Below are 14,760 nucleotides of genomic sequence, written 5' to 3' on the forward strand. Positions count from 1 at the left end.
TGTATCCTCATTGTACACTTGCATTAGGAACCATGATGGGTTAAGAGCTGTTGAGTATTTCTTGGCAAATAGACCACTTAAGTTTGTACAACACAACAAAATGCTGATTGACATTTTGACTTTTTGTCTTGAAAATAATCCGTTTTTATTCAAAAACTAAATGTACCAGCAGATACAGTGTGTGGCGATGGGGGGCAGCTTCTCCTAAAACTATGCATGTTTTTTCATGGGCTGGTGGGAGGAGCTGGTCCTCAAAAAACAGTTTGCGCACATCTATAGAGAAAATATTATTTCATGGCTAAGATTTATTGACAACTTGTTTATTGTGTGGCATGGCATAGAGCAAGAAGCCAGGGATTTTATTGCACTAATCAATGTTAAAAATTTCAATTTAAATTATACGTTTAGTATTAGTGAGGACAGCAGTACTTTCCCTGGATGTGCAGATCAAAGTAGTGAATGAAATTTTGACAACATCACTGTATCGCAAGGATACAACTGGTAACACAATGCTACATGCGCCTAGTGTGCATCCTCCGCACTTAATACGCAGCATTCCATATGGGGAAATGCTGCGTATATGCAGAATATGTGGTGGAGAAAAAGATCTAAAAATTAAACAGAGGAAAAGTAAAAAACGATTCTTGGAGAGGGGTTACAAAACTCAAATTAAAGATGCCGCCATAATGAAATCTAGGAGTCGAGCTAGGGAGGACCCGTTGCAGTATAATATCAAATCCAATGGTGGAGTTAGTGATAATGAGGATATATCCAAGGAACCAACTAGACTCATTACAACATACTCCAGACAGGAACAACAATTATGTGGTATTATAAGATGCAATTGGCCCGTTGTCTTAGATGATCCGATCATTGAGGGTTTGCTTCTTAAACATCCAGCCATAACATTTAGGAAAACAGCATCAATGGCCAATGCATTAGTGAAAAGCAGCCCGGAAATCCAAGATCAAGGAGGTTTGCTTACAGCTAGAAAAGGTTTTTGGGAATGCACCAACTGTAAGGCATGCCAATACGGTTCCAACAGAACCACAGATCATGCTGCTTTCAGTCAACATTTAACATGTCGAACGGATCATGCCATTTATGTTTTAGAATGTAGTTGCAACCTGAGATGCATAGGCAGTACAAAACTAACTGCCCATAAAAGAATTCTACAGCATATAAGGGCAATTAATAATAAAGATCCAAGTTACCCTGTGGCAAGGCATTTTGAGGAACAACATAACAGCAGTCTTCAATATTTAAAATACTATGTTATTGATGCTGTCCCCCCTCCAAAGAAAAGGTGGTGACTGAGAATCAAAATTGAGGCATCTGGAAGCTCGTTATATTCTGGAACTCGATACTAAGGGGGTCCATTAGTATGTCGGGCAGATCGCCACCACCCGCATGGCGGTGGCGATCTGCCCGACATATTCCCCCACCCGCATGCAAATTTCCCCCACCACATTACCATGGCGGGGGGACCCCGGCGGACGGAAAGACCATCCACCAGTTTTCCGCCCGGTCGATGAGTCAACCCGGCAGAAAAGCTGTTAATATGGTTGTGGTGTCTAGTAGACACCGCCATCCATATTAGAATACACGGGGGGACATGCCTTTCGTTGCCGCCACAGAAAGGCATGCAGTTCTCAACATTGGGGGCCTGTAGTGGGCCCCCAGGGATTATGGGGGGTGGGGGGTGCACATGGGGGTACCTATGGTACCCCCCTGCATTTGACAGTACAACATGGCAGGCAGCGCATTGTGCCTGTCACATTGTACTGTCAAATGCACAACTTGTATTTCTGGCATTGCGGCAGGTGGCTTTAAACAATGTTAGAAATGCGGGATGCGCCTGCCAGTGTGGCGGGCCCATCCTCATGGGATGTGCAGGACCGCCGCATGCATTGCGGGCGGTCCCATTTCCCGGGGGCATGGCAGGCAGACCTGTAAATGTGTTTTATACAAAAAAACAACACAAATAAATGAATGTTATCATCATTCTCATGATATGAGATATGATTGTAGGTAGGAAGACTCATGTATACAGTATCCTTATATTAAGCCATTCTGTAAAAATAGTTAATAACACAAAACTGATATTAATCAATTTTAGTGCACAACAAATTTCAGACATATAGATTTTACTGGTACTCTTTGAATCTGGAAATGCACTTTAATAATATACATCATCTCAGGGCAAATATGGAGTTTCATGTATATATATATATCATGTGATCAAGGCCTCGGGTAGGCTGAAAAGCGTAATGGCAGAGGTGCAGGGCGTTCCTCAATAAAGAAATAATTTGCACAGATTCCTGAGTGTGCATTCCTCTGTTTAAGACAGCGGAAGGTGGAGGAGTAAAGAAATATTACCTACTGGCGGTCGCCAGTAGGTAGTTATAGTTAGGACCCCTTTTCCATAGGAAATCCGCAACATTCTATTTGGAATAACTTTGGCGCCGGTCGACGAATGTTCGCGAATTTCTCAAAATAGGTGGGGCGCTACGCTCCGCTCCTACCCTGAAAGTCTCGGGGGGATTCGTCAAGCGGGGGCTGAGATAAAAGGGGGGTCCCAAAACGCGTTTTTCCCATGCATTTTGCCATAGGACCTTTAGACAGGGCTACAGCCCGAACGGCTGAACAGAATTACTAGAAATTTGGCAGAGAGGTAGTCCCCAGGTCAAGGAAGTGCCTTTTGTAGGTTTGGTGTAAATCTGTTCAGTAGATTCTGAGAAAATAGCCTTTAAATCAATATATATATATATATATAAGCGCTCCGTGCGCGCTGGGTGCGCGCACCTCGCCGTGCGCGAGCGCAATTCTGATTGGTTGTTAGATCTTAGTAAACATTCGAATCGGTGGAAATCAGGAAGCGGCGGCCGCCATTTTGTCAATCGCATAAAGAGGGGGTGATAAACAAAGGGGGAGAACTTGAAAAGGGGGCAGAGTGGGTAGAAATAGACCCAGTAGGCATTGTAAGGGGGTTAAAGTAGGACCTTGTATGGCAAAAAAAAGGTTAATATTTTGTAAAAAAATATCGCCGAGTGCGCGCACCCAGCGCGCACCCGAAAAAAAACTTAATAAAACAAAATAAAAAAAAAACGCATTTAAGCGAGTGGGGTTTTGAGGTTTGTACTTCTGTACAATCACATTTTCAATTTTTAATTGTAGTCTCTCAAAAAAAAAAAAAAATTAAAAAAAACATGGGTGCGCGCAGGGTGCGCGCACCTCAAAAAAATTTCAAAAAAAAATTCTAAAAACAAAATTTGTTTGATTAAGTTTATAAGTGGCTCTTAAAAGAGCCCTTGAGTTAATGGAGGGAAACAGGAAGAGAAAAACGCAAAAAAAGAAAAAACATCTATGGCCTAGTGCACGTATGCGCATCAAATTTTCTCTGAAGGAGATCAAGACTTGTCTCCCCCACAGAAATAAGAGAACCGCAATCAGTGCACCGTGTAGACAACCTCGCCAAACAAGGTGGACCAACAAGAGGTAAAGAAACAGGTGAAGGCACCATCGCAGCTGAAGTGCTCCCCTGAGCTGCCGAAGATGTGCTCGGCTGAGCTGCTGCTGATGTCGTCGGCTGAGCAGGTGGAGGGTTTTCTCCAGAAGCTCGACGATAAGATACTGGATGCATTTTGTAAACATGTCTCAACATAGTGTGAATGCTAAAAGAATATTTCTTGTTAGGATTCCCACGAGATAAGACTTTTTTACAAAGTACACATGTAACTTTCGGTGCATTTACCTTTTTCTCATTCTCTGGAAAAGTGAAAAACTGCCATATAAAGCTGTCTTTCTGCTTCCTGTTCCTCTGCCTCTCAAGAGTGTCCTGCTCACTGTCTGAAGTAGGTTGCTGTTCAGCCATTGTCTCTCAACAACAGAATAGCTCCTTCTCCAAAGGAATCAGAACTAATAATGAGGGGAGTAGGTGTGGTTTGGGAAGAATCTGGAACAGAAAGTACTTCAAACCAATCAAAAGTGAAGATTCTTGATCACATGACTTGCCATGAGGGGATTGGGTGTGGTATTGATACAATTAGAAACTGAAAGTAATGATAACCAATAAGAAATATTGTTTTATTATGTATAAACCCGAGGTGCGCGCACTGCGCAAGCTCCGTGCGCGCACCCCGCGATGACGTATGCACGAACGCGTAAACGCGAAGGTGCATACGTCATATACGCGTACCTAGCGCGCATACGTTGAACACGTGTATACGCGACCGTTATTGCGCATAATTTTAGCGTATGCGGAAGTAAACCGCGTCGAGGGCGTAGGACGCATGCGTACGTACGTACGCATACGTACTGGGTGCGCGCTCCCAGCGCGCACCATTAAGTATATTTGCGTACGTAAATAACGTACGCCGGAATTCATAAAAAAGTTACGAAATAGTACTAGGTGCGCGCTCAGAGCGCGCACCCCAAGAATTTATAAAAAAAAAAAAGTGGACATAAAATAATTTAAAAAATTAAATAAAAAAAAATATCCAAATTGAATTTTTAAAAAAAATAATTTATAAAAAAATACAGATAATATATAAATGAATATAAAGTAATTTTATTTAAATAAAAAAAAATATCTTTAATTAAAAATACATAACTTAGCATATAAAAAACCATACAAATTCTCTGAAAAAACCAAAGGTTTCAAAAACGATATAGTTAGGGATTAGCATTTAAAAAACCTTGCAAATTCACTGAAAAAACCATAGGTTTCACACACGTTATAGTTAGGAATTAGCATTTAAAAAACCTTGCAAATTCACTGAAAAAACCATGGGTTTCACACACGTTATAGTTAGGAATTAGCATTTAAAAAACCTTAGAAATTCAGTGAAAAAACCATAGGTTTAACACATGTTATAGTTAGCTGGACATTTTACTCGTAAAAAACCAATGAAATTCCCCCGTTATAGTTAGTTCAGCTAACTATAACTCGCGCGCCCGCAATGCACTGCTGATGACGTCACATATTACATCACTCATGACATGGTCAGTGACATCACTCATGACATCACTGATGACATCTCAAATGACATCACTGATGACATCACTGATGACATCATCCTTGAGATAGAGTGGCAGAGCTCCTCTTCCCCTAATATAACCTTTGATACACACACTCAAAAATACAAACTAACATTTTCAAAACAATGGACATACCAATACCAATTACAACAACCTCTTCAGTAATTCTAAGATTCACATACACATCCACTCATTCACCAACAGTCCTATACAGTCACTCATACATGTACTCACTCATCATATGTACTCATACACCTATACACCCTGTTACACAATGCCACTCATCCATGGAGTTACTCACACACATAGTCACTCATGCTAATAAAGAATCAAACATCCATTTACTTAAATATACAGTTATACACACACCACCACACTTACTTTTACGGAAACTTACACATACTTACTCTTTTAAACAATCACTTATAGAACCACATACTTATTCATTCAGGAACTCTTTCAATCTCTCACTCTCACATATACTCACTTATATACACCAATAGTCACATATACTAGTTTAAAACATATGTAGTTACTCATAAAGACACTATAGAGACAGTCAATCACTCACTAACACACCCATACACACACTCATGCACCCATAGAGTCCTGCACACATGCTGACTTCAACACATACAAAGACTGAGTCATTCATTCATGCACCTATGCACTACGTAATACCCCCCACCAAACCATACAGACATCAGACACTGATACTCAAAAAACCAACAAATAACCTATATAGACACTCATGTAGCTACTCACCAACCCATGCAGCCACTTATACACAAAGAGAGAGACTGATACAGATATTTAAATATTTAAACATTACTCACTAAGCCATGTATTCACTATGATACACTTAATCAGTCAGTTACACAATCAATTTTTCAAATAAAAATCATCCATTTAGACACTTATATACCCATTTATTCTTCCATCGACCTTGAGATATACATATATAAAACATATGTATTTTTCAGAAAAACACACATTCACTGGATGATGTCATCAGTGATGTCATCAGTGATGTCATTTGAGATGTCATCAGTGATGTCATGAGTGATGTCACTGACCATGTCATGAGTGATGTAATATGTGACGTCATCAGCAGTGCATTGCGGGCGCGCGAATTATAGTTAGCTGAACTAACTATAACGGGGGAATTTCATTGGTTTTTTACGAGTAAAATGTCCAGCTAACTATAACATGTGTTAAACCTATGGTTTTTTCACTGAATATATATATATATATATATATATATATATTCACTGAAAAAAACAAAAGTTTCAGGGGCGTTATAGTTAGGAATTGGCATTTAAAAAACCTTAGAAATTCAATAAAAAAACATAGGTTTCAGGGGCGTTATAGTTAGCTGGACATTTCCCTCGTACAAAACCCTAGAAATTCCCCTGTTATAGTTAGTTCAGCTAACTATAACTCGCGCCCCCGCAATGCACTGCTGATGACATCACATATCACATCACTCATGACATGGTCAGTGACATCGCTGATGACATCACTGATGACATCTCAAATGACATCTCTGATGACATTACTGATGACGTCATCCATGTGATAAATTAGTGCATCTTCTCACACCCTAATATAACCTTTGATACACCGACTCAAAATTTCAGAAGGCCATTTTGAAAACCATAGATACTCCAATACCAATAACTACGTACCCACTCATTGACTCTTAGGTCTACATACACCTCCACTCACTCACCTGTACAGTCACTCATACTTACAGTCACTCAGTACAGGACAATCATATGCATTTATACACCTATATAGACACTCACACACCGCCAATCATCCATTGAGGTACAGACACACCTAGTCAGTCATGCAAATAATTAATTACAATCCAATTTACTCACCTATACAGTTAAACACACTCAAGTTCACTTACTCATAAAAATACTAACAAATTCTGACGCTCTTATACAATTACTGATACAAGCACACACTCATCCATACAGCCACTCCCAAAATCACACATTCTCACATATAAATAGTTATATACTCTTACACACATATACACTGTGTTTCACATATGTAGTTACTGACACATGTACAACTGAGATATACATTCAATCACTAACACACCCTTACATACAGTCACCCAACCATACAGTCCATCACAGATGCACTCTTAAAACCATGCACCCATTGACTCACCCACTCACACATCTATGCACAGAGTCACACACACACAACCCACACAAACACTCAGGCACCCATACAGATACTCAGACAACCAATCAATAACCCATATAGACACTCATATAGCTATTCACAAAACCATGCAGCCACTTATACACCAACACACAGACACATACAGACATTCACACAGTTTAGTCACTAGTCTGCAGTAAGATACATTTAATGACTCACTTATAGAGTCAGTTACACACCTAGAAAATCATCCATTCACACACGTATACACCCACTCATTCTTCCATAGGCCTTTCACTATAAATATATAAAACATATTTAAACTTTTCAGAAAAACACGCATTCACTGGATGATGTCATCAGTGATGTCATTTGAGATGTCATCAGTGATGTCATCAGTGATGTCACTGACCATGTCATGAGTGATGTAATATGTGACGTCATCAGCAGAGCATTGCGGGGGCGCGAGTTATAGTTAGCTGAACTAACTCTAACAGGGGAATTTCTAGGGTTTTGTACGAGGGAAATGTCCAGCTAACTATAACGCCCATGAAACCTATGGTTTTTTTAGTGAATTTCTAAGGTATTTTAAATGGCAATTCCTAACTATAATGCCCCTGAAACCTATGGTTTTTTCAGTGAATTTCAAAGGTTTTTTAAAGGCCAATTCCTAACTATAACTTATCTCTAAAGATATCATGTTTAATGATTTTCATTGGATTTCTATATTTTTCAAATTCAGTTTGTCAATTTCATTAATTATGTTTTTTTGAAATTCTTTTTTATCACCATTTTTTAAATGTATTTTTTTAATTAATTCTTTTAAAAATTAAAAACTATTATTTGTTTTTATTGGGATTGTCAAACATTTTTTTTATATTTTTCAAAATATTTTTTTAACTATATGTTCAAAACTGTATTTTATATATTTTTTGGCAATGTTTTTGGATCCGCGCACCCTATGCGCACCGTTCTCGATCCCTACGTGTTAGCATCCGTGCATGGTATGCGTTGGGTACGTGTTTAGTGCGCATTCGCAATGAGACCGGTCCGCGACTCCCAGCCTATACGCGACACGTTCGATGTACGTAACGCGACGTTTACGCACTTCCACGATGCGTCATCTGCGTCTATGACGCGGTAGGTGCGCGGATCCCGCAAAATATTTAACATTTTAAAAATCATATATATATGAATTTCATGTGAATATTAATTGAAGACAAACTCTAAACTAGTCTTAAAACTAATATATTTTTACATCTAATCCTATAATTTTTAATTCAATTTCGCGGATGCGCGCTGGGTGCGTGCTGCCTCTGCGCAGGGTGCGCGGATCCCATGTGACCTGCAAAAAAAGAGATTTGATTGGTTCATTACACTTCCTCTTCTAACTATTGAAAGACCCCACCCAATTCAATCATTCTTCTTTGACCTTCTTTGGAGGAGCATCTCTTTGCAGAGAAGAAGATTTTTTTAGACTAAGTTTACAATTAGCTCTAACTTTTTTCAACTAAAAATGGCTTCAGGGCAGCAGGCATCACCTGCATCTCAACATACATCTGAGGATGAATTTTTGGAGGAGGCACCACGCAAAGAACGTTTTTCTTCAGTGGTGTGGACATTTTTTACTTTTCCTAAGGGGCAGAATAAGACCAATGCCACCTTGGTCACATGCAAGATTTGCAAAAGAGTGCTGTCGCGAGGGGATCCTAGCAAGAAATACTCGTGCAGCATGGCTAGTATGATGAAGCACCTAAGGCCCCTTCATCCAAACAACCTTGCATGAGAAGAATGCCGACGGATGAGAGACACTCCTGCTCCTGCGTCTTCCACCTCATCGCAGCCGAGCAATTCAAGAGTGCATCCATCAGCCCAAAATTTGGACATCCGTCCTCAATTTCAATATTTAAAAGTGCTCTGCACTAAGTGCAATGCGACTTTGTGCTACAGTGAGCAGTCGATCGATCTGTTCTGCCGCCTTCAAGAAAGTCACATTTGCTATTTTTTTTTTTATTGTTCCCTGAAGTTCATTGTTTGGTTCCTCCTGTTTTGTTTTTTGTTTTTTTTTTGCAGAAAAACCAAAAAAATATAAAAATTGTTCAGAAAACCCCCCAAAAAATATAAAAGAAGAAAGAAGAAAAAATAAAAGTTCTTGTAAGAACTAACTTTCCTGCTTTAAAAAAAGAGCTACATTTCTTTGTTAGTGTGTGAAAGTTTAGATGAATGTATGTGTAGTATGTAATTGACTGAATGAATGCATTAGTAGCGTATGGTGAATGTATAAGTGCAGAACTATGAGGAAGTGCTGCAGCATCACACAGTAACCTCTTTAACTGCAGTGTGCTGTAGTACTTCCGAAGCACAGGGATGCAACATATGTACATAAATATGTTGCAAATCTATGCTTCTCTCTGCACGGCTGCTTAAACTGCAGCCATGTGGTGACACAGGCACCCTTGCACCATAGTGCAAGGATATCTGTGTCATGTGCTGTTTGTTTTTGTGCAGGAAGACACACCTTCCTGCACAAAAACAATCAGTAAAGGCATTTTTCTCCTTCAATGTATGCTGAGCATTGTAGCATGCATTGAAGATATAAATGTGGAGAAATAAAAACAATTCTCCTTGTTGTGCTTTCCTACACCAATTTTAGAATGGTGCAGCATTCACACATATATCGAGATTTATGATTTCTGACAAATCTAGACATGCGTCTTGTTCTATGAGTAAAACAAAACCAAAGGAAATGATGGACAGAGTGTTGAACATTGCAAGCACTCGCCCCCAGTCAACTGATCTGGGTTTAATCCATCACCGTTCTTTTGCCCACTTTGCCACCCCAGTTCAGACATGGCCATATGCAAATCAGTCGGACCCTGTGCCTCATGGGAACAGGCCAGCCCGAACTGCCAAGCCATATCTTCCCTGGACCGGAAACAAGCTTCCTGGGACCGGTTTCTGGCATTTCAGCCGTATTCAGCCAGGCTTGCTTGAATCCAGTGGCAAAGTGAGCAAAGCAAAACCAAAGGAAATGATGGACGGAGTGGGGTGGGGTGGGGTGGCAGAGTGGGCTAAAGAACGGTGGTGGATTAAACCCAGATCAGTTGACTGGGGGTGAGTGCTTGCAATGTTCAACACTCCGTCCATCATTTCCTTTGGTTTTGCTTTGTTCGCCATAAATTGGCAGGGTATGCTCAGACGTGAGTCCCTTGCTCACTTTGGGCCTCATGTAGGTAGCCAAATACCGGTCGGTAACGGCCGATTTTCGGTAATTATACCGTTACCGACCGGTATTTTGGCTTTTGAGATGTAGGGGGCTCATTTCTGTATTCGGTAATTTACCGAATCGGTAAAATTACCGAATCGGTAATTTTACCGATTCGGTAAATTCCGAATACAGAACTGAGATGTAGGGGGAGTGTGTGGGTGTTTTTAGGAGTCGGTATTTACCACCACCAATAGTTGGTGGTAAATAATGAATGGATGTGTTTAAGCATTTTAAAGCGCTTAGAAGTGTGCAATGTGGCAGACATACATGCCCTTAGGGCATGTATGTGTGCCACATGTGCACACATGGCCGAATCAGGGGTGCAACAGGGTGTCAATGTGACACCCTGCCACCCTTGCATGTGTTCCCCCCATTACCGAATCGGTATTTACCGATTCGGTAATGAGGCATACCTTCCCATCAATGGGAAGGTATGCCTCATTACCGAATCGGTAAATACCGATTCGGTAATTACCGAATTTTACCGATTCGGTAATATTTCCAAAATGATTACCTACATACAAGTTACCACTTCTTAAATACCGATTCGGTAACGTTCGGTATTTAAGAAGTGGTAACTTGTATGCTACCTACATGAGGCCCTTAGCCACTGGATTCAAGCAAGCCCGGCTGAAGACGGCTGAAATGCCAGAAACCGGTCCTAGGAAGCTTGTTTCCGGTCCACGGAAGACATGGCTTGGCAGTTCGGGCTGGGCTGTTCCCAAGATGCACAGGGTCAGACTGATTTGCATATGGCCATGTCTGAACTGGGGTGGCAGAGTGGGCTAAAGAACGGTGGTGGATTAAACCCAGATCAGTTGACTGGGGGTGAGTGCTTGCAATGTTCAACACTCCGTCCATCATTTCCTTTGGTTTTGCTTTGTTCGCCATAAGTTGGCAGGGTATGCTCAGACGTAAGTCCCTTGTTCACTTTGCCACTGGATTCAAGCAAGCCTGGCTGAAGACGGCTGAAATGCCAGAAACCGGTCCTAGGAAGCTTGTTTCCGGTCCAGGGAAGACATGGCTTGGCAGTTCGGGCTGGACTGTTCCCATGAGGCACAGGGTCAGACTGATTTGCATATGGCCATGTCTGAACTGGGGTGGCAGAGTGGGCTAAAGAACGGTGGTGGATTAAACCCAGATCAGTTGACTGGGGGTGAGTGCTTGCAATGTTCAACACTCCGTCCATCATTTTCTTTGGTTTTGCTTTGTTCGCCATAAGTTGGCAGGGTATGATCAGACGTGAGTCCCTTGCTCACTTTGCCACTGGATTCAAACAAGCCTGGCTGAAGACGGCTGAAATGCCAGAAACCGGTCCTAGGAAGCTTGTTTCCGGTCCAGGGAAGACATGGCATGGCAGTTCGGGCTGGACTGTTCCCATGAGGCACAGGGTCAGACTGATTTGCATATGGCCATGTCTGAACTGGGGTGGCAGAGTGGGCTAAAGAACGGAGGTGGATTAAACCGAGATCAGTTGTCTGGGGGTGAGTGCTTGCAATGTTCAACACTCCGTCCATCATTTCCTTTGGTTTTGCTTTGTTCGCCATAAGTTGGCAGGGTATGCTCAGACGCGATTCCCTTGCTCACTTTGCCACTGGATTCAAGCAAGCCTGGCTGAAGACGGCTGAAATGCCAGAAACTGGTCTCAGGAAGCTTGTTTCCGGTCCAGGGAAGACATGGCTTGGCAGTTCGGGCTGGACTGTTCCCATGAGGCACAGGGTCAGACTGATTTGCATATGGCCATGTCTGAACTGGGGTGGCAGAGTGGGCTAAAGAACGGTGGTGGATTAAACCCAGATCAGTTGATTGGGGGTGAGTGCTTGCAATGTTCAACACTCCGTCCATCATTTCCTTTGGTTTTGCTTTGTTCGCCATAAGTTGGCAGGGTATGCTCAGACGTGAGTCCCTTGCTCACTTTGCCACTGGATTCAAGCGAGCCTGGCTGAAGACGGCTGAAATGCCAGAAACCGGTCCTAGGAAGCTTTTTTCCGGTCCAGGGAAGACATGGCTTGACAGTTCGGGCTGGACTGTTCCCATGAGGCACAGGGTCAGACTGATTTTTATATGGCCATGTCTGAACTTGGGTGGCAGAGTGGGCTAAAGAACGGTGGTGGATTAAACCCAGATCAGTTGACTGGGGGTGAGTGCTTGCAATGTTCAACACTCCGTCCATCATTTCCTTTGGTTTTGCTTTTTTCGCCATAAGTTGGCAGGGTATGCTCAGACGTGAGACCCTTGCTCACTTTGCCACTGGATCCAAGCAAGCCTGGCTGAAGACGGCTGAAATGCCAGAAACCGGTACTAGGAAGCTTGTTTCCGGTCCAGGGAAGACATGGCTTGGCAGTCCGGGCTGGACTGTTCCCATGAGGCACAGGGTCAGACTGATTTGCATATGGCCATGTGTGAACTGGGGTGTCAGAGTGGGCCAAAGAACGGTGGTGGATTAAACCCAGATCAGTTGACTGGGGGTGAGTGCTTGCAATGTTCAACACTCCGTCCATCATTTCCTTTGGTTTTGCTTTGTTCACCATAAGTTGGCAGGGTATGCTCAGACATGAGTCCCTTGCTCACTTTGCCACTGGATTCAAGCAAGCCTGGCTGAAGACGGCTGAAATGCCAGAAACCGGTCCTAGGAAGCTTGTTTCCGGTCCAGGGAAGACATGGTTTGGCAGTTCGGGCTGGACTGTTCCCATGAGGCACAGGGTCAGACTGATTTGCATATGGCCATGTCTGAACTGGGGTGGCAGAGTGGGCTAAAGAACAGTGGTGGATTAAACCCAGATCAGTTGACTGGGGGTGAGTTCTTGCAATGTTCAACACTCCGTCCATTATTTCCTTTGGTTTTGCTTTGTTCGCCATAAGTTGGCAGGGTATGCTCAGACGTGAGTCCCTTGCTCACTTTGCCACTGGATTCAAGCAAGCCTGGCTGAAGACGGCTGAAATGCCAGAAACCGGTCCTAGGAAGCTTGTTTCCAGTCCAGGGAAGACGTGGCTTGGCAGTTCGGGCTGGACTGTTCCCATGAGGCACAGGGTCAGACTGATTTGCATATGGCCATGTCTGAACTGGGGTGGCAGAGTGGGCTAAAGGACGGTGGTGGATTAAACCCAGATCAGTTGACTGGGGGTGAGTGCTTGCAATGTTCAACACTCCGTCCATCATTTCCTTTGGTTTTGCTTTGTTCGCCATAAGTTGGCAGGGTATGCTCAGACGTGAGTCCCTTGCTCACTTTGCCATTGGATTCAAGCAAGCCTGGCTGAAGACGGCTGAAATGCCAGAAACCGGTCCTAGGAAGCTTGTTTCCGGTCCAGGGAGGACATGGCTTGGCAGTTCGGGCTGGACTGTTCCCATGAGGCACAGGGTCAGACTGATTTGCATATGGCCATGCCTGAACTGGGGTGGAAGAGTGGGCTAAAGAACAGTGGTGGATTAAACCCAGATCAGTTGACTGGGGGTGAGTGCTTGCAATGTTCAACACTCCGTTCATCATTTCCTTTGGTTTTGCTTTGTTCTATGAGTATTCAGTGCAATCATGCACAACAACACTTATAGAACACCCTTTCAACGCAAACTGGTGTGCATAATGAGGTTGTATTTACATGGAGTATAAAAAGTGCACAGAGTGCCTGTTCCTCTCTTTGTAAATATGAAAGAGTGTCTTGCGCAATAACTATGTTACAAAAAGTGACATATTTCCAGTTTTAAAATTCCTTGCGAATGATAGAAGGTAAGCACAGAGTTTTGTCTGCAAAGATGTTCAAAGAAGAATGATTGAAATGATTGCGGTCCTTCAATAGCTACAATGGGAAATATTATGAACCCCTCAAATCTCTTTTTTTGCAGGTCACATGATATCTGATTATGGTCAGATTTCAAAACTACATAGGTATAAACAGAGTGTTTTTAGAAACATGTTTCAACTTTGTAGCTTCTTGCAGACCTTCTTGCAGACCTCCTCATTCTGCATATTGAGACTTAGTTAAACTTACCTTCACAGTAATAGCAATAAAAAATGGTATACATTTTATTCAGATTTTCATTGCAATCTAAATTCATATACATTGCTTATTTTTAAATTTGGATCTGTGAAAGAAAAGGAAAAAAATATATATCATGTAATAATACATTTTTTACAACACAGCATAATTTCCACAAAGTAATTTGTTTGCCTTTTTTGCTGTTCTCAGAATATATTGAATTTCACTAAAATCAGGGTTTCAATCGTACTCATCACTTAACAGCGGGCAAAAAAAAAATAATCAGAAAGATT

Source organism: Triturus cristatus, chromosome 10 (genome assembly GCF_964204655.1).
Source record: "Triturus cristatus chromosome 10, aTriCri1.1, whole genome shotgun sequence".
NCBI lineage: Eukaryota > Metazoa > Chordata > Amphibia > Caudata > Salamandridae > Triturus > Triturus cristatus.